Source organism: Lycorma delicatula, chromosome 1 (assembly GCF_047948215.1).
Source record: "Lycorma delicatula isolate Av1 chromosome 1, ASM4794821v1, whole genome shotgun sequence".
NCBI lineage: Eukaryota > Metazoa > Arthropoda > Insecta > Hemiptera > Fulgoridae > Lycorma > Lycorma delicatula.
The window spans coordinates 63,418,288-63,440,809 of NC_134455.1; the positions used below are offsets into that span (position 1 = coordinate 63,418,288).

At 32.3% G+C, this 22,522-nt stretch overlaps 1 protein-coding gene across 4 annotated transcripts in view; it reads left to right on the plus strand.

Moving 5' to 3' along the window:
- LOC142318989 (uncharacterized) overlaps nucleotides 1-6,964 on the plus strand; it is a 143,130-nt gene extending 136,166 nt beyond the window's left edge. For 3 of the 4 annotated variants that reach the window (XR_012755088.1, XR_012755085.1, XR_012755089.1), the window contains one exon: nucleotides 5,355-6,964. The gene's annotated coding sequence lies outside the window, so the exon portion shown is untranslated. Of the gene's footprint in view, nucleotides 1-221; nucleotides 518-5,354 lie in introns of all 4 variants that reach the window. The other variant, XR_012755087.1, reaches the window with a different exon arrangement.
- Nucleotides 6,965-22,522: the final 15,558 nt, after the last annotated feature.

Consider the following 22,522-nt stretch of genomic DNA (forward strand, 5'->3'; position numbering starts at 1 on the left):
TAAAAGTTTCTCTATATATGTATCTGCGTTAGAAACACACAAAAACAAATTATTTTAAAGTGTTAAAAGACTAGTCCTATATTTAATTTTTAGTGCAATCACAGATGAAAAACCCTTTTCACAGAGGTAAGATATGGCACAAAAGGGATTAATATTAATATTTTCAATGCTTCTGTGACAGTTTCCATATCCACTTTGACAAGCAACTCAAAATGTTTCAGATGTGTTTCAGCAAGCCTTCAGATGTGAATTGTAGTTAGAACGTTTTATTGGCAGACATTTCAATGAGTTGGTTGTGAATCTCAACTGATAACTTAGCAGAGCTGCAGCGTTTTCACTGAATGGATTCAGTACCCATCTTTTTGAGAAAAGATTGGTACTGATGAGTACTTTTTTATCTTCCAGGAAATACTTCTTCAACTGAATTTTTAGGTCACACAAATGAATCTTCATGCTATTCAAACTGTGGTGAATAATAGTGTCTTCTTCATCCAAATTTTTCTCTGTATAATTAAAAGTAAGTGGAAACGTATCAACATTTTTGCTTTGAAGGCGAATAATCCAGATATTAAACTTCTTCATGAAAGCATGAACTTTGTCATTAATAAAATGTTTTTATCACGTTCTTGTAAATTCACATACAAGTCGTTTAAATGCGAAAATAATCAGCTAAGCCAACAGTAACATACTCATTATTCTCTAAAACATTGATAATGCGTTTGTTTATCCTAGAAAAATATTATTAATTCATCTCAGAATTCCAATAACCAGAATAACACTTTCCCTCGCAATAACCATCTGACTTTTATACAGAAAAGAAGAAAGTTTTTCTTTTTGCTCATTTCATCACATAGACTATTCTGTATTGTTGACTTACAATAAAATTAACCATTTTTACAGCTTTACAAATAAGTTGTTTGAGGTTTACCAGCATACTTTTTGTGGCAAGAGAATGTCTGCGAAGGAAGCAATCTGTCCATTTCACCCTTGGTATGAGATGATCTTTCAATCTTTTTAGAAATCCACTGTTCTTTTCTGTTATTGCATTTGCACCATCACTACATACTACAACACATTTTGTCCAATCTATGTTGTAGTTTTTAGTAGCTTCATAAAAAACAACAAAAAGACATTGTCCTGTTGCATGATCTGGTATTGATTTGCAAAACAACATACTTTCTTTGGCTGATCTGTCTCTATTGCATTTATATCCTATAAAACATAAAGCCTGAGAAATTTTGCAATATTTGTTGTTCATCAAATTGAAAACTAAAAAATTCAGCTTGTACTCACTTGCTGAATTATCTGATTGCAAACATTTTGGCAGCCATGTCATCAATTCACCTTAATACTCTATTGTTGAACGATTTTTTCAAATTTTTACTTCTTCCACACTTATTAAAACATTGGCCATATCAATTGCAGCAGACAATGTGAGATTTTCTGTGATTTTATTGGGTTTGGACTTGTTAGATATTCTTAAAGTTATGAAATAAGATGCTTCAAGTGTACTTTTATCAGTATGGCTTAATTTACAAATAGAAGCTTGTTGAGAGTATGTAATTTTCTTTTGAAAAATACTAAGGGTTTGCTTTTATGATCTGGGTGCTTGGTTTACAAATGTCAAATTAATTTTAATATTTTCATCGAACTTGAAAGCAAACAACACACTTTGACTTTCCATCCAATGAGGTAACCATAATTAAAATAACTGTCAGTATTTTTCTTCCCTCAACCTGTATAACGTTAAAACAATAATTACTTCCCTATCCAATGGTTTAATGGTTTGTTAATTACTGCGTTAATGATATTTTAGATAAGCCATGAAATTGAAGTCCAACAACAGTGTCTCACCTTTTCTGCTATGTTTCCAATATTCCTTAATCAGCAGTTACCAGTATATTGAATCTAACTGCTTGTGTTTTTTTTAATAAAATATCATCTGACACTGTAATATCACTTATAAACTTTATTTAGCACTATACCCTTTGTATACCAAGCAAAATCCTGCTACGATAACCAAAATTTAACTATCAGCTCAAATGAATATACTATAAAATATTATCATTTTGCAGAAGCAGTAGTGCAATGTAGCTATGGTATTGAAAATGAATCCTTTACATTTACCCTAGCTTTCTTTTTTATACTGATTGTATGAGGGTAGTTTAAAAAGTAATGAGACAACAGCTATAGTTCAAAAAATCTTTATTCTGAATCTACATTTACATCTTCCTTTTCAAAATAGTCTCCCTTAAGTGAAATATACTACTTCCAATGCTTGATCCACTTTTCAGACACAAAATTCCAGATTATCTTTTGAAAATACTTAGCATTTCTTTCACATCCACAATTTATACTACATTTTGATTTGTCTAAAATTTTTGTCCTTCAGATCCTTCTCCACCTCTGGGAACAGTCAGAAGTCACACAGATCTGGGCTGTATGGTGGGTGAAGAGCCATTTTAATTCTGTTCCAAAAGGTTGCAGTCTGTTTAAGCAATATGGGGGCGCACCATTATTGTGATGCATTTAAGGTTCTTTAGTTTTCTCAGAGTCTTTTTTTCTAAAGTGAGTCAGCATTATCTTCAACACATTGATGTGCCAGAGAGCATTTACAGAGTCTTCTGTATAGGTATTTGATATTATATTTATTGATGTATAGGTAAATGAATCATTTGATCAAAAAAGATGATCATCATGACAGTGCCCATCTTGTGTGCAGCTTTTCCTTTTTTCAGAGGTGGTAAAGAAGTTGACCTCTATTGGGAGCTCTGTTGTTTTACCTCAGGGTGATAACGGAACATTCAAAATTTGTCAATGGTTACTGCACACAAAAAGGATGTTCCTTCCTTGTAGCAAGCTAATAATTCTTTGCAGATGAATACTTGGTTCTGCAGGTGATTAGTCAGCTGTTAACTGCCACGGAATGCTACATGTTTCGTATGTATCTGCTCACTCAGAATATTGAGTACAATGTTTTTTGAGACATGTACCAGTTCACCCAACTACTGCTTACCAATATGATGATCTTGAATGATGACGCTTGCTGTGTTCATCATAATGTTCTTAATCATTTTTCACGCTGTTTTGACTAGCCATAAATGCAGCATGCCAATGAAAACATGATTCATATGTTACACACACTCTTCATTGTATGGTTCTTTCAACATTTTGTATATTTCAGAGGCTGAGTTTTTTAATGAATTGTTTAACATTGGTAGATATTTTTTCCATGGTAGGCGATTACACAACACTCTTTATGTAAACGATCACAGACAATTAGCGACTGCAACAATCAACTTGAAATTGACGCAGGAAGTAGACAACATATCTGAATATTTGTGTGAATGTAGGACTATCACTTTGTGTGCTTTAAATTTCTCTGCAAAAATCAATCTCATTTCTTTTTGGCTCACCCTTGTACATCTGAAAAAGTGCATCAAATTTGATCATCATTTTTCATATTAGATGTGTAAAAAAATTAGAATTTTAGTTTTTATAAAAAAAAACTTACATATTCTTCTAGATTGATATTGTCCTCCAAAGTAGCTCCACAGATATATGACTCAGTTATGCCAACATTTCTTTCAATCTTTAAAACTTTTTTTTTTTTATTTAGCCTTAGCTTTTTTTTTATTGCATTATTCTTGCAAATCACTGTCTAAAATCAATGTTCTCTTAATCAGTATAAGTAATGAATATTTGCATGGTGACATGTCTGGAGAATGCAGAGGCTGCAGAATCAGTATGGTGTTATTGTTGGATTAGTGAGGTGAGAGCTGGAACATTTTTGTAGTGCAAAATCAAATAATTGTTTAGCCCATACTTGTGATTGTTTTATTTGGATTGCCTTGCATAAACAGTGTAAAACTGCTAAGTAATTCTGTTTGTTGATTGTATAATCTTATGATAAGAATTTATAATGGACAATGCCATTGTAATCAAAAAACCAATTCATAGGATCAAACTTTGCATGCTTTTTTCAATCTTGTTTCATCAGGAAGCTTCCATTGAGATGATTTGACCTTCGTTTCAATATCAAAACTATACACCCATGTTTCATCACCTGTCATCACTCATTTCAGTAATTCAGAATCAAGCAATGTCAGTTAACATTTGTTTTGCAATGTTACTTTTGTTGAAAATTCGTCAATTTTGTAACAAATTTTGCTGCTACTCTTTTCACAGCCAAAATTGTTTCACATGAGCTGTAAGAGATTCACCTCCTCAGCAGCTTCTCTGATAGTGATTCAATGATTTTTTTTATTACAGCCATTTATTTTGTTGATATTTGCATTGGTTGTTGGTGTGTTAGGACGTCTATGCTTTTTTCATCTTCAATGTCTTCATGACCTTGAAACCGTTTGTACCACTCATAATCAATGTAACATCCTCACCAAAAGCTTTCTCCAACATCATCATTACACTGCACTATATTCTATTTTTAACGCAAATCCTTTGTCCTGTCATTTTCAAGTAAAACAAATCATCACCCATAATGAAGTATGTCATGCTTTCAAATTTGAACTACATGTTTAATATTCAAAAAATTTTATATAAATTATAGATTGTGTTGCCATCAGATGGAAAAAAGATGAACTCAATCAAAAAGCCAACGCATACAGAATTAACAAATTGTTATTATGTCTTGATCACTTCAATAATGGTTTAACTATGAAATAAAAATATGTTGAGATTACATTAAATTTATGAAATTTTAATGTAGCATCTGTATACCTTATATTAAAGCTTAAATAAATATTATGGCTCAAAATTAAATAAAAATAATTCTGAAGAGTCTAATTGTTTTTAACTATTAAAAATCATTCAGAACATTTTATCAATAAAAAAAAAAAAAAAAAACACTTATCTTAGGTTAGATTATAAGAACATAATTCATTTATTTAATAGAAATAGAAATTGTATATTAATTTATTTAATATAAATAAAAATTTATGCTAGACCAATTACATTTTTTTCAGTTAGATCATTGAACTTTTTTTTGTTTGTTTAACCTCCGGGTCAGCAGTCAAGCAATTCTTTCTGCAGAGGATGAGGTGAGTGTTTTTTCAGCATGTGTGAAAAATGCCATGGTTGACTGGGATCAAACTCAGGACCTCCGGGTGAAAGGCCCTGGGTTCAAATCCCAGTCAGATCATTGAACCTGGTTTATCACAACCAGAAATTGTGTACCATTACATTTAAGGAAAATGAAAAAAAAAGTAATTTATCTAGGTTTTGTTTTTCTGAAACTTTTGTTATTATTTCAGAATTTAAGACAGTTAGATCTGAAAAAGAATGCTAGTATTCTTGTTTTCAGTTAGTATTGATAAAGGTGTGTATTTTTGTTGCAGGTGAGTCTAATTTATGAGGCTGCAAACAACTATCAATTATTTAAAATTAACCTGCAGTGTATATTGTTGTGTTGCTGTATCAGAAATCATATATATTTGTCTTCCATATTAGAAAAAACCTTTCAATACAAGAAAAATACCAATTGGTATTATTATTATTATTATTATTACCAAATAGTAATTTTTTTCCTATCATCATAATTTTGGTAGACCATTTTGACTTATTTGTCAATAATTAATCTATCTACGTGCTTGTGTATATTTGGCCAATTTTTTTTTCTTTTTTTGTAATTTTATCACTTAAAGTAACACCATGTGATTTACTGAAATGTTTGGTTTGATGTAATAATTTTAATTTTTACATGTGATAACTTGCCATAAGAAATCTTAATTTATTTTTTAATAGTATTTTGTTATTTATACATATGCAGTTTTTGGTTAAATCTTTTTAATATGTATATATCACATTTATTTATCCATCTATAAGTTTTTATGATAGCCACCAAATTATCAAATCTTGTACATTAGACATCTATTAAATAAAATATTATATTAAGTAATTGTAATTAGTTGGTTAGTAATATAGAAAATATCAGTATTTGAGGTGTTTACAGTTAAGTTCCTTGAAAACATATATAAAATTTTATTTAATTGTTTAAACACAAAACTACAAAAAATGGTTAATTTTAAATTTTGAAATTATAATGTTTTATTTTACACCATCATCTTTGTTTCAATTACTGAAAGTGTTTTGGTGCAGTTGGTTATTTTTTGAATTTAGGCCAAATGTTTTCTCACCTTATCTTAAGAAGTGGTATCATTTTGTTGAATACTTGTGATCTCAAAAAACTGTTCCTTTTCCAAACCGTCTTAAGGTAATTCTAGAGATTATATGAATGTTATGGATCTATTATAGATTAATACACTCTTCACATTGCAATTATATAGGAGCATTATTATGGTAAATAAATTTTGGAGGAGAAGGGTCATCTAAAAAATAGTAAACTGGCAAAATTTATACAAATAAACTTCTGTGTAAGATTGCTTACAATCAAAAGCTGTTCTTGGTGACTTAAATGTGAAAAACTGAAGTGGATCAGAAAGAAAGTAAAGAAACAGAGATTAAACCAATGTAAAATATTATTTGTATTTTAAAGTTTATAGAATTACTTGAATGACTGAATAGACAAGAAAATTATTATTTTTTTTTTAAGTGTGTACCAGTAGTGCAGCATTATTACTCTAGAAATGTTATTATCCCATCTCATATAGTTAAAAGATAGTAGAGATATTTGAGGAAAAAAATCTATGTAAACTAAATATGTAATTATATACAATATTTGTATGTTGTTTAAAAAACTATATATTATATATATTTCAGTTCTTGGTAATTACAAAGTAGTTGGCCAGTTTAGTGTTTTAAATGTATACAATTTTAATTATTTTAAGAGTAAGTTTTAACTTTTGTATTTTCAGTATTATGACGTATATGTAAATATATTTTTATATCCTGAGAACTTAAATTGTTGCATTTTAGCGCAATAGTTAGCAGGTATTGTGTAATTAATAAAACTTTGATTTGTGTAATATATATTTTTTAAAGTTGTTTCTTTTACTGTTTAACTTTGTATATGTTCATAAAAACAAGTTGTATTAAAGGGTAGCTAACTTGGTAGATGAAGAATAGTTTATTATTAGATATGTACTTGTGCATTCAGAGCTCCAGTGGAAACTGGTGTAACAAACATTTACCTATCCACGATGAGACAGACAGTTGTATAACTGCCTCACCTGACACTCCTTACTCCATTAGAAACACTATTTCAAGACTATTTTAAAACATTCTCTTGTGGTATCTTTCTAATTATAACTATGCCAAAAATATGTTTCTGATCAAAAACAATATCTTTTTTTAACTGGCTTTTTCTCTCTTACAAAAATAGAATGATTGTAATTTAATTTAAGCCTATAATTGCCAAAATAAATAAATGCAAGACAAATCCAGAAAGTAATAACCGTTTTGTTATTAAAAAATATGCATAACTTTCAAAAGAATAATTTTATAATTACATGAAACCTCTGGGACCACCATTAGATATTGTTTCAGAGGATGAGATGAATGATTTGTAGCGAGTGTGAAAATGCCATGCCTGAGTGGGATTCAAACCTTGGGACCTCTGGATAAAAGGTTGAGATGCTACCACTTGTGCCACAGAGGATGGCACATATCATAAACTACTTGTCAATGTAATTTTCACCTAAGGCACTTTCTTACTTGCAATCAGTTTTTTCATTCCTTCCTCAAAGAATGGCACTGCCATTAACCACTGAAGATAACCACTGCTGTATAGTATTTTTCATGTCTGCATCGTTGTCATAGCACTGAACAGTAAGCAATCATTTAGGATGGAGACACAAATGATAGTCAGTTGGTATTTCATTTTTAAATCGGTTAAGAAAAAACTGACCAGAATCTAATTGCTTGGTTTTTTAACCTCTGTCAACATTTTAATTGTTAATTCACAACAGAAGAGCACTCCTTTGTTTTTCATGTACATTACTATGTCCCTCATTGAATTGCTTTTTCCACTTTCCAACCATTTCTTCACTCATAGTTTTTTCACCATAAACTTACTTATTTGTTTATAAATATCAGCTGGTTTGATATTTCTTACATCTTAAAATCAAATAACTGCTCCAGTTTCTTGATTGGTAGGATTCTCAACTGATTTGAATGTTATAAAAAATGTTTAATTAACTGTAAACAAACATTGCTGTAGTTATAATGGCATCTATCAAAAGCAACAAATGAAAGAATGTGGCATGCATGCCCAGAGGTATAATTGCAGAGCCATGGTGATAAAAGAAAATACTGCTTACTTTCGGGATACTCCTTATATATACATATTGATGTTACAAAAATATGTAATTAAACTTAGCAAATGATTGTTCAGTAAAGTAGAATAAAGAGGTTTGTATAAATGCTTTCCATTTCTATGTTTCTTTTTCATAGAAATTCTGAGTTCCAATCTTAATAAAAAATAATTTTACAAAATGTCATCGGTTCATCTACTGGGATTCCTTTTATCTAACCTATATATAAACAAAGTGGCAAATTTGAAACCTTTTATATTGAAATTACATTGAAGTTATTTAAAATAAGAGACTCAGCTGATAAATTTTGCACACTAGCGTGCTACATGGAGACAAAAGGTACTACCGAGTTGGGCATGGCAGCATATGATAGCTAAAATCCCCTTCTACCAACCTGCAATAATAATGCGTTGAAATCTGTTTATCGGTTTGTTTTCAGTAGTAGTTAAAATGGAGTCAAGTAAAACCAATATGTCAACACGGTTAAATCAGCATGTAGTGATCAAATTTTTAACAGCAGAAAATGTGAATCCTATAAATTTTTCATTGTTTAAAAGCGGTTTACGGTAGTGAAGCTGTTGACAGGAGTACTGTGAGTAGGTGGGCTTTGAAACTTTGCAAATGTGAAGCCTAAAGTGATAATTGAGGACATACCTCACCATATTATCAAGCAATTACCATAAAATCTATGCACAATGGGTACCGCGCAAACTCTCTGATGGCTCTCCACAAGCTGAAGTTTGAGCCTACTCCGTATCTGTCATACTCATCAGATTTGATTCCGTGCAACTTCCACTTCTTCCCTTATCTCAAGAGGGATCTCAAAGATAATCATTTCACCACCGATGATGAGGTGAAAGCAGCAGCGGCCACTTGCGTCCGAGAAAGACCACCAGAATTTTTCAGCGACAGCATGCAAAAACATGTCACACATTGGGAAACGTGTATCAGTGTAAGTGGGGATTATATTGAAAAATAAGTACTGCATTTTGTAGGTAAGGTATTGTACTTTTATTCATTTTTATTTTATTCCCTTCATTATCTCTTTTCATCCCCATGCTATGCATATATGTGCAAACTTTATCAGCCAAGCCTCGTATTAGCTTATTACAAATAACAAAAGCTTTAAAATAATATTTAACCAGATTAAAAGAAAATGTTGTTTCTTCCCACCTTTTGTATATTGCATCGTATTTATACTCATGTACAATGAATGGACATTGTAATTTTTTTTGTGTTATACAGAAGCACATCTATATGGGAAGGTTGTTAGAGATCAGAAAGTAAGTGTGGCCAATGTAATAAAATTTCTGATTAGTTAAAAAAAAAACCAATCTGCTGATATAGAATACTTAATGAAGTGGGAGTGAAAGAACAGAAGGAATGCAAAATCTATCATACATGATTTAATAATAGACAAACATTTATTTTATTTCGATTTTATTGGAAAATGTCAGTATTCGGATAAGAATTATGACATGCAAGAAATGATGCATTAGAATCAAGAAATAAGCATTAATCTCTTATATAAAATGATAAACTTTTATATTCATTTTCAATAGCCGAGAACAGTTTTCAGTTTAAAACTGCTGATTAATTATGCTTATGATTTAAACAATTTTGACAGCTGATTGTCATAGACAAACACATATTACCCTTATTCATAAGATTGATTCCCAATTAACAAAAACCAAAAACTACTTTTTTATACGGGTTTATCATAAAATAATAAACTGTGATTCTATAAAACCCTTTTAAAGCATTTACAACCAACACAGAAGTAATTGTTTTGTATGCGAGTTGTTAACAAGTATTTTAACCTGCAGCCCTAAAAATAGTTCTACCAAATGCAGAGTAAATTTTAGAAAATATAAAATTATTATTATACTATGAATATACTAAGAATAAAACAAACTTAGCCAAAATAAAATTGAAAATATAAAACCTTTTTGTGCAATTTTGTTATATAAATTTAGATATCAAACACAGTAGTGACTTAAATAACACAATGTTTACGGGAAAAAAATTTAAATATAGATTATTTATTTACAGAAACTTTTTGAGATTCATTTATCATCAAAACAAAATTCAATTGGCGTGTAATTAAAATTAGTACAGGTTGAACAGTGCCATTGTTCATCTCGGTTCAATCAGATAGGAGTAACCTTCAGAACAAAAAATAAACACCACTTTTATATGCTAACAATTACAAGAAATGAGGTGAGGGATTTATAAAAACAATTTGTAACAAATTTATTCATGTTACGTATGACTTGTGTGTTTTGTAAAGCAATATTAAACCTTATCATCATGGACAATAACATAACATTTATCTTTCATTTGACTGATACTATTCTCCTAATGAAAAAATAAATAAAAATTGAGAATTTGAAAAAGAAATATTACCATTGTATTACAAGCAATCTTATAAGAAAAATAATTTGAATGGTGTAGAAAAAAAGGCCTCTGTAAAATATTTTTATTAAAAAATATTAAAAACATTTAAAATAAAAATTTCTTAATTGAAATTCATTATGCAGATTGGTCTCATTTATTTACATGATAGATGTAAAATATTGATGTACAATTTTTTACTTAAAAAATTAATGTAGTCTGCAAGTTACCTTGAAAATAACTGATTTTACTTCTTTGGGTAAATCATTGATATAAATTAAAGTTTTCTGAGATTGATTATATAATCAGATGCTTTTTGCTTACATCATTATATTAAAGGCTATGCAATGCAGTATATTTTTACATAAATCATGAAAACAGTTTGGGAAACAACTTTGTCTAAAGCCTTGTTCACAAAAACACAAATTACCTCATCTTATGCAGAAGATAGATAACTGACAAAGTCAAACTTTACAAACTATAATAGCTTGGTATATTTCTTACTAAAACATACTGACCACTAAAGAAGTTGGATTTTTTCTTAAACTTCTGTAGCTAATTAATTCAAAACTTAAAAAAAAAAATGAATGTAACAATGAGATAGATCTGTAATTATTTAAAACATCTCTTCCATATCTTATTTTGTTAGCAGGCATCACTTCAGTTCCTGTCAATCCTATTTTTCATATGTTGCAAATTTCACTGATCAAAAAACTCAATTTGTTATTTGAACAGAGAACATTAATCCCATAAATAAAAATTCATAGGAGTAGAACCTTGAAACCGTGGCGGCCAAAACAAACAGCCTTCTCATTTGATCTATTGTTGAGGAAATATTTTGTTTAGTTAACCCTAGAGTACTAACATACATAATATTTACGTATACTGTAAAGATTATCACCCATTCCATAATGTACCATGCTCTACTCCCCTCCCCCACTTAGTGCTTTCCTGAGGCAGTTGCAAGTGAATTAGTGTTATGTGCATATTTCATTGTATGTCTGGTTCTCTGTTGTGCATTAGTACACACTTTACATATTGCCGGTAGTTAACGTAAATTTTGCATGTCTGTTCTGGTGCTGTATTCATATCAATATTGTCTAAACCAGTGATTCCCAAACTGTGGACTGCGGTGCCTTGGGGAGCTGCAGCCTCTTGACAGAGGCACCATAAAATATTGTAAAAGCTTCATAATTAATTGAACCAATACATTTATATTCATTAATTTAATAAAGTAAAGAAATAATGAAGATACATGAGTTTTATTTATTTCTAACTCTTACTTATGAATAGTTATACTTTTAATTAGGGTAGGGTGCCATGGAAAAATGTTAACTGAAAAAGGGCACTACGACTGGGAAAAGTTAGGGAATCACTGGTCTGCACATATCTAGTAATCCCACATGTTTTTATACATCACTTTTACATAGTACTAGTTGTAAATTTTTTTTATTCAGAACCTCATCAAAAATGTTTTTCCAACAGTTCAGTATGAATGATGAGAGTCGTACTGCAGAAGATGAAGAAATTTATGCAATGGATGAGATAAATTGAAATTCAATGAATTTGACAGTGTCCATGATCCTGATGGTGGTAAAATTTCTGATGAAGTAATGGCTCTATCAAGACCGTGAAATGTAATGAAACAGAAATGCAACATAGTAAAAAGGAAACTATTGATGTTCCAAAAAATCAAATAAAAATTTTTTTTTTGTCTTCAGTCATTTGACTGGTTTGATGCAGCTTTCCAAGATTCCCTATCTAGTGCTAGTCGTTTCATTTCTGTATACCCTCTACATCCTACATCCCTAACAATTTGTTTTACATACTCCAAACGTGGCCTGCCTACACAATTTTTTCTTTTTACCTGTCCTTCCAATATTAAAGCGACTATTCCAGGATGCCTTAGTATGTGGCCTATAAGTCTGTCTCTTCTTTTAACTATACTTTTTCCAAATGCTTCTTTCTTCATCTATTTGCTGCAATACCTCTTCATTTGTCACTTTATCCACCCATCTGATTTTTAACATTCTCCTATAGCACCACAATAAAAATTTATCAGACAGAATCACAAAAACGTCTTGCAGATGTTAACACTTCAAATAGCAATGTAAAATTAGCACAAGCTAAAAGTGATTTACTTGTTTCACCAAATACTGAGACATTATAGGGTAAAGAAGAATTTTCTTGGAAGACAAAGCACAATCCACTGACTGGGAAAATTCCTGCCAAGAACATTGTACATATGACGCTGGGACTAGCCTTCAACACTTTGCTTACCCATTTGGATGCTTCAAATGTTTATTACTCCTGATATGACACAGAAGATGATACCCATACAAATCAGGAAATTAGACATAAGAGAGCGGTGTACAAAATTCCCGGCAATGTTCATTCAAGAATATTGACAATGATAAAGTAGGTGCCTTTTAGGATGATTATTGATATTAACTGTAGCATGGAAATGTAATCATTTGCCACCAAACTCATGTCTGTCAGTACTTAATGTGGTGATAGATCGTGCTACCTCAGAAAGGTGGTTTTGCTTCATTGTAGATTGCTTGAGGTTTAATGGCAAATCCACAAAGGAAAAGAAGAAAGAAACTAAATTAGCAGCCATTAATAATGGGATATTTTTATTTAAACTTGTAAATCAGGTTAAAAAGTTCATTAATAACTAGATGAATAACTAGTTTTAGAGGCAAATTCTTCTTCAGAATGTACATACCAAGCAAGCCAAACAAGTATGGTATAAAGATTTATGATGTGTGATAACAGCGTGAAATGCCATGCCATTTTTGGGAAAAGGCAGCTGCTGATTATTTTGAAGAAAATTTAATAATTGTGGATACAATATCAGGAAATAATCAAAATATAAATTTCTGTAACTTGTTTTGTCAGTGTTCCATTAGCAGAACATCTTTTCGAAGAGCATAAACTGACAGTAGTCAGAACTATAAAGAAAACAAAAGAGAACTTCCTACAGAATTCAAAGATGCAAAATATAATAATCAAAACGTGGGGGAAGTAATGTGTTCCTCTTCCATAATAATGTTACAGCAGTATCTCATAAATTTAAAGCAAATAAATTATCAACACATAACTACCATGCACCCTGGTGCAGCTATAAATCAATTGACATGAAATCATAGTGTCTTATAACTGCAAAAGGGCATGAAAACACCTTTGACAAAATGTGCCAGAATATCAAATGGCAGGAAAACTAAGCGTTGACCATTTCAATTTATTTATAACATGGTAAACATTGTGGTTAATAGTCAATGCTTACTTAATTTATGTATACAATATTTATAAAACTAGCAAAGGAACAGCTACAGTTCTGTACAGGATGAACATTTTGTTGAAGATGCATGAGTAGCTTGTAGAAAAGAAGACTGAAATACAAACTTATCTATGAAGCTTAGAAAAGTTATACACAGAGCCCTAGGAGAGCCTGAAAGTACAGTTGAAGCAGTTAGTCAGAAGGTCCAAGAATAGTGCAGTTTTTGTGACTACCAAAGAAAAGAATGACCAGCACCTACTGCTCTTATGGATAAGCAATATGTGATGAACAACACCAGATAAAAAATTGTTCTGATGTGTTTTACTGAAAAATTCAATGTTTATTTATAGTTTATTTTATATACTTAAAAGTTCATGTATAATTTGTGTCATTTAACTTAGGTTTTTTAATTTTCATATGTTTTTATTGTTTTTTTTTTAAATATACGTTAACATTCTTTTTATTTTATTACTTTTTTGGGGAGAAAAATGTTTTTAATATTATCATGTGCCCAGGAAACAAAAATATAAAAATGAAATCTAAATAAAAAAAAAAAAAAATACATATATATATAAAATAACTTTAAAGAAACTCCGAGAGAAGTGTAAATGGCTCCTTCTCGGATAACAGTAAAAATAAAAATGTAACTAGGAAATCATAATTTTAACACTATTAAAAGATATGTAAAGTATTTATACGTCCGAGAAATAAAAACAGCAGTTTCAAAACGTCCTTACCGTTACCCAGGATTTGACGAATGTTCCTGGGCAACTTAAGTTTACGACGCATACCGTACGCAGTCTACAAGGATATGTATGGCACACAGTCAAGCGGCAGTTGCATCGTACGCATATTGGTACATTTATGTTTGACATTAATGTCCGCGAGTGGCTCCGGTATGGCCTAACCGCAATCGACAAAGTACTACTTCCTCTCGACAGAGATTTCTGAAACTTGAGTCCCATGGCAAACATAGTGTCTTTAATATATCGGAGTTCATTATTAACTGTGGCTATCCAATAACCCTGCCGTTGCTCGAAGAGCGTGTTTTACATAATTTATAAAATCGTATGTAGTAACACGATTGGTGAAAGAGGCTGATTACATGCGTCTTTAGCAGCGGAATCTACACGTTCATTGCCCGCAATTCCCACGTGGCTAGGGATCCAGCAGAAACTCGCTTGTGTGTTGAGTGGGCTACACGAGTCGCTACAAATAAGGTTATAACGGTATTTTGGGTTAACGATTTCAAAGCCTTATCGACAGTGTACAGTTCTGCTGTAAATGCACTTCTAATATTAGGTACACCAAACATATAGATTCTGCTATTAAGAATAAATGCGCATCCAACGGTATCATTCTCTTTTGATCCATCTGTGTATACTATTGCGTCTGGGTTTGTTTTGGAGAGAATATGGTGAAAATTTTGCTGAAAGACGATAGGTGCTGTTGATTGTTTCTTGTGGCAAGATCAAAAATAAAATTTATAAAATTCATTCGCCAAGGAGGATAGGACAGGAATACGTTGGAAAAAAGGAGGTATGTCTACGTTAAAAAGCTGTATCAACCGCCGGGTACGGCGGTTGATACAGCTTGCCCTTTAAGATGGGCAAAGATGCTAGAAGTTGGTCACGTCTATCCCAAAGTGATGGTTCACCACACTGAAGTATGCTAATGGCAGGGCTTGATCTAAAAGCACCTGTAGCAAGAAGGGAGAAAAACATGATGTATAGCATCTAACATCTTCGGTGCGAATTACGCGCTGAAGAGTATGCGATACTACCACAATCTAAGCGGGAACGAACTAAGGAATAATAAAATCGCAACATTCATGACCTATCGGCTCCCCTATTGGTGTTGCTAAGAACTCGCAGCATATCTAACAGTTTGCAACATAATTACTTTTAATTGTTTGATGTGATTGACCCAAAACGGCTGTCAAAAGGCAAACGATTAACGATAGTACTTCCATCTCTGTAATTTGTATCTCTGAAATTCAGCACTGTATGATAAGGTAAAAGAACCGAATGGAAACAATCTGCCAAAATACTTACCACTGCAGAAGGTGATCTGCAGTTCTTCATAAATGAGTCCGAAAATGATTGTTTTGGTGATCCGCAGATTGCACGGAACTTTTTCCACACAGTAGACGTGGTAGTATTACGCGAGATGGTGTCCACGTAATAACTCCATGACTTTCTCTTAGCGTCTAAGAATACCCGACGAAATACCGCTCTAGCCTTACGGTACAAATCTAGGTGTTCTTTTGCAGGCCTGCGGTTAAATTTGCGCAGTGCTTGTCGTCGATTGCTAATAGCGTTTTGGCAGTCAGCATTCCACCAAGGAACGGAAAGACGTCTTGGGTTTCCCGATGTTTGTGGGATATATCTATTATCATTGTTAAGTATCAGAGATGTAAGTTTGTCAAGGTCGTCTTCACCATCGTCATACTGTAATGGGAAGGCTTTATGGTAACTGTTCCAATCTGCTTTTTCAACAATCCATCTACATGGTCTTTTATTCACATTGCCATCAACACCAAAAGCTATAGTAATTGGCCTGTGGTGACTGCCGTGAAGGTCGTCACAGCAGATCAATTAAAACGAGAAAGTAACTCTGATGAGCATAAGAGGAAGTCGATGTTTGACAGTGTACCAGAAGATGAAGACATAAACATGTAACCAAGTCTTGTCTGACTCCATTATCATATTTCCTCGAGCAGAGCATAAAGATGAGACCCAGGAAATATGGTGGGCATTGAAGTCTACTACTATTAACAATGGCAATGGAATTTGCATGAAGAGATTTGATATTTCTAGAGCATTGAACTCAATATTTCGGTGAGGGATACAAATTGTTAAAGGGGACTGAGATCTTTACAGCAATAGCAGTAATGAGGGTAGGCAGTAGTGGTATCCTTATAGCTAACACCACCTCTCTGTACTGTCTGCAAGACAGTCGTATCTCTTACATGTATAGCTTGTGTGTTACCGTATCTTGCTGTAATAGATGTGTTTCTCGGAAGCACATTATTAATGGTTCATGTGCGCGCATCAACACTAACATTTTCAAAGAGAACCGTAGATCTCTTAAAGTTCCACTGAATAATGCTCATAAAAATAGTTAGATACAAAAATACAGATAAATATATAAAAAAAATTTAGTTGTAGGCGATTCAGTTTTTCTTTTTAAAATTTTTTGTTTTAAAAAACTCCGATGCCCTGGGGTCGGGCGGTTTCTCTACCATATCCTCCAGTAGACGTAGTTTTGAAGCGGATTTAGAAAAATGGGATGTTACAGAAAACCCAGAGGAGGTTCCCTGTTAAGGGAACCTCCTCTGTGTGGGCTCCCTTAACAGGGAGCTTATTGGGTGGCTTACCACCAGCTGTATTTACTCCTGTCCACAAAGGTAGAACTTTACGGACAGGAACTTTCTGGGGATCCCACTAGTGTTAGATTCACTATCGACTTCTTCTTATTAATATTCGTTAACTCAGAGATAATTGCAGTTAAGTGAAGCAACCTGATCAGATAACAACTGAACAAGCTTTTTTAGTTCACTGCAGGATCTGCACTGTTGGTTGCCTGCATTTATAGAAGCTTTAATTGATGTCGCAGTAGCAATAGGGACATCTGATTTAATGAGGTTTTGAAAGTTAATTGTCTTTTTATATTTTCAGGTGGCTGGGAAAGAAAGCTTTTGTTTGGAACAGATTTTTAGGATTGCTTCTCTTCTTTAAAAACTGAGCAATCATGAAATCAAGCTGAATGTGTACCTCCACAGTTAGCACATTTTTTTTCTTTCAGGCAGTTAGTATCGTTATAACCTTCTTTAGCAAATAGAGCGTAGATTATAGTTTTTGTACAAAATATTGTGGTATGGCCATACCCTTAGCATTGGAAACATCATCGTGGGTTGGGGATGATCGCTCACACCCGAACCGACAAGTAAAAGTAACCCACTTTAATCTTCTCTGGTGGTACCGGAAGATTTAAAGTTAATATAAGGGAAGGTGTAGGTTCTTCCATTCGTTCTGTCGTTTCACCTCCACAACTTCTTGGTTACGAAGTTTATCAGCTATTTCAGTTATATCCATGTCCGGAAGGTCACAGCAAAAAATTACTCCCCAGCTTGTATTTAACGTCTGTGGCATACCGCATTTATGTGTATGCCACTCATATGACCGAGACGTAACAGACAGCAACTCTGCTCATCATTAAACGTTTCTATTAAAATCGTTCCGTCTCGTTTTTTTTTTATGTTCTTAGGAGAACCACATGAACTGGTTACAACTTTGTTAATAAGAAAAGGGAGCCACCTGCCTGATTATTCCGAAGCACAACAAAACGAGTATTTTTATATTTTACTAGCCTACCCCGTCGCGACTTTGCCCACAATATAGATATAGCTTCACTCGCAATGCTTTTTTAATAGCAAACTTATTTTTTTATAAATAAACAATATTTAATCAACAATATTATATTTAGATTTTCATTAAATCCTGATAAAACGGTAAATAAAATTTTTTATTAAAAGTGCTGACGGAATAAACGATAACCAACGAATTTTTGTCCAAAACTTAAATAAAGGAAGATAAGAAAACTGAACCATATTTGTTAGACCAATCCATTTTATGAATGAATGAATTAAAATAGTTCAATATAAAAGTCCAATAAAGATAAACAAAAAAAATATTACAATCCCAAATCTAGCATCCCCGTCGCAGCTTTGCCCGTGCTCTATGGTTACTTGCGTTTCCCGTCACGATCAAAGGGTCATGGCTCGTTTCGCTCTCCCTTCCCTTCTCCGGTTTCTCTTTCCCTTTCCTTTTCCCAGTTTTATTTTTTCCGTCTTCCCTTTTACATTTTTCTCTATTTCCCTTTCTCCCTTCTTCCCCGGTTTTCGATGAATTTCGTATAGGTCCATTTTGCCGCTAAGCAGAAATCATGGTGAAATTCTTTGTTATTCCTAATTTAAAAACAAAGCCTTTTCAGGACACATGCTTATTATGAACTTTTTTCATTATTTTAAACAGAGGAATACAGCTGTAAAACGTAAGGACATTCTTCTGGAGCACTCACACACTCATTCTGTCGCTCGCGCGCGCACACGATGTATTAATATTACTTATTTGACAGATGTAATGAATTACTTCATTTCCATGGTTTACCAACTTTTAATCTCAATCAAATTTTTTTCATCTGACATTTTCAATTATTTGCTTTACATATTCTAATTTTTTAATTCCATTTTAATTTAATTAAATTTATTTAATCCCCTTCCTCTTTTCCCCTACTCCCTTCTTCCCCGCGCAAAAATCGGTTCAGTAGTTTTTTAGTTTATAGCAGACACACATATCGGAAATGTTGCTATGGAATCGTAAAATATTTAGTATAGCGTATGTTGCTTTTACATCCGACAGATAGCGCTGTTAACACGAAATTTTTTCGATTTGATCCCCTTAAAATCAAAACTTCGCAAAATCCTTTCTTAGTGCACGTCTACGATACAAAGATACCCTGAAAATTTCAAGTCTCTACCCATAATAGTTTTGGTTGTACATTTATTATGAGTCAGTCAGGACATTCTCTTTTATATAAGAGATGTATTAGAATTAGTCTCTTCTGCAGGATTATTATCCTAATTAGACAAAGCTGACTGAGGCCTTTTCACAAGAAGAGATGTGGTTTTTTTTGGATGGACCAACCGTCATTGAGGACTTGAAATTTTGTTCCAAGTACTGGCGATATAACAGACCACTCCAGCAGAGCGCATGTGTACTGAAGCTAGATCTAAATACAATGGGTTTGCGCTGGTGTCCAGAGGATATCATTTCGAGCCTCAGAATGTAGAGCTGTTCACCCATTGGCATGATAGTTCCCACATTGAGTTATGGTTGTGTTTCATAAGATGTCACAAAACCACAGTGTAAATGTAATAAAAAACAGTGTAGGATGTTGTGTAAGAGTATATGTTATAACTTGTGAAGTGTTCTTCTTGTAGTGTATGTGTATTGTGTAGTGTTCTGTAGCTCTGGGTTTAGTGGGAAGAAAAGCTGCAAAGGCTAGGGCTGTGGGGATACAAACCCCCCAAAGTCTTAAAGAATGACTCCCTGTGAGGTTTATTACTTTTGTTTTATTATAAATGTAATACTTAAATTTAATCTGAAAAAAGTATGTTTATATACTTTTTTAAATATATGTCAAATATGTTTTATTTTGTTTTTTCACCCATGTTTTACTCCTCATATTACATTTAGAATGCCTAAAACTTTTATGTATCCCTAGTTATTAAAAAATCTGAATTAGTACTAATATTCTAGGCTAATCCTGTATAAATATAGAAAAATGTGGTAGAGTTCTGTGTAACTGGAAAATGTAATTCTGTGGTACTTAAAGAGTACTACAGCCCCTTAAAACTACTAAAATATCCAGGGGGTTGTTTCCTATTATATTTTTTTAGGAAAAAGGAAGGAACCAATAACTTTTTCTTGTTCAGCTGTACAATGTCATGTGAAGGTGCTATACTACATTTGAACATGATATCATACTGTCTTAAATAACTTTATATGAGCTGTGGCAGGAAAAATAAGCATTGGCCACTCTCTTATTTATAGAACTAGCAAAGGAATGGTTACAGTTCTGTACAGAATGAACTTTATATTAAAGATGCATGAGATGCTGCTCATGCATTTTCAACCATATTTGAACATTATGGTGATGTACCTGTCCTAAAATATGAAATAGCTTCATAACTGAAAATAAACTTGTTTAAAAACTCTGCATCATGATTTAACCTATCCAGAATGATTGTAATAAAAAAATTGTTTATTCCTTTACTAATTTCTTTTTTTTTACAGAAATGAATATTACCTTTTTCTATTTTGCTTTAATGATGTATTTTAACTAATAATAATCTAATATGTAATTTAAAAACAATTTTTTTACATGCAAAATGCATACAAAGCACACACAAACATATGTAATTTTCACAGAATTTCAGTTACATGCATTACAAAATATTTAGGCAATTAGCTCTAAAATTTTACCTATACACTAAATACTTACATTTACTCGTATATTTGCAGAATTTTGTGATACAATAAGAAATATAGCTCTTACAGTCCAATTACACAGCATACCAAAATCAAACAACTCACCATTAGGGCCAGGTCAGCTAATTACGACCAAACACACATGAAAATCCTTCGCTGCACACTGTACTAAAAACTAATGCTATATCTATCATTGTAGACTACTGATAAAAAAAAAATCTACATAAAACAATGTAATATTATAACAGATAATGAATTAAAATGGGACAAAAAGTTGACGTCGAAATATTCTGACAAAGACACTAATCACGCACATCGGGTATGTTTGAATACTCTGTCAAAGGCTGGTAAGGGGTTAATTTTGATCTTACAACTGGTAAAGCAGTCTTTTTAAAACACTGTGTATAACTACTTTTAGAACACCTAACTCTACAGAACGCTTCTGCACTGATTTTCTCAGGGTACAAAAATAAGCTGTTCACATAGCTTCCATTGTTCATGTTCACATCATTGTGTTAAGATACCAATGTTCATCCTGGATGTGAATGCTTCAGTAAGCTGCCTGGTTTTCAGAGTTGTTTGTGTTATCGGCAAATTTTATTTTTGTGTGGTGGTTCTTCATTGCATGACAGTATTCACACAATCTTATACTTGTGGATCACAAAACATGTGAACTCTATGTGAAAGCGAAATTTGATATGTATTTTAATAATGCAAATGTCTGCTGAGGCATTTACATCGGTGGCATCCCGACCAAGGCCTGGCTGATGACTGTAAGATGTAATCAGTCAGAGGGTCTAAAGATGACCTCTGGTAAAGCCCCTGAGGGCTTGGAATGGAGGAGGTGGTGTGGCGACCAGTAACGTCACAAGGTAGGTAGGTGTCTTCCCCTACAGGGTTGGTATCACAAAACATTAAGCTTTCTCTGCATCATACTCATGATGACTAAAGCTTTATGAAGCTGCATACATGGCACTAGGACTTAGTTATATATTGAAATCTTGGCTAATTTCTTTTCATTTGATGTATACTTCATGTCTCTGTCATACTTTGTTCCATAATTATGGATATTTGAAACACTACAATTATTTTACGAATATATTGTTTAAGATCCTTCTTAATATGAGGATGAAGATGAATATAAACCTAAAACTAGTACTACAATAATTTTGTCAAATGAAGCAAGACAGATTTCTGATAAGTTTTTTAAATTAATTACATCTAAGGAGTAAAGTATAACTTTTTGATAAAATTGTATGTAGCAAAAACTTAATTTTATTAGCTTTAAAAAAATAATATAAAAAATGTATGTATATTATAAACATGAAGTATAAAAATTGTCTTTGGACAAGTTAGGATTAAATATCGATCCATGAACGGCTCCTTTTTTTTATAAAGAATATAAATTATACATTTTGTGCCCATTTTTCTTCTTGCTTTTTTACCTGAAAGCCTTAACAGCTAAATTACAATAAAACAAAATTATTTAGCTAATATATTTTTATTAAAGTATAATGATATATATATATATATATATATATATATATATAAAACATACATGT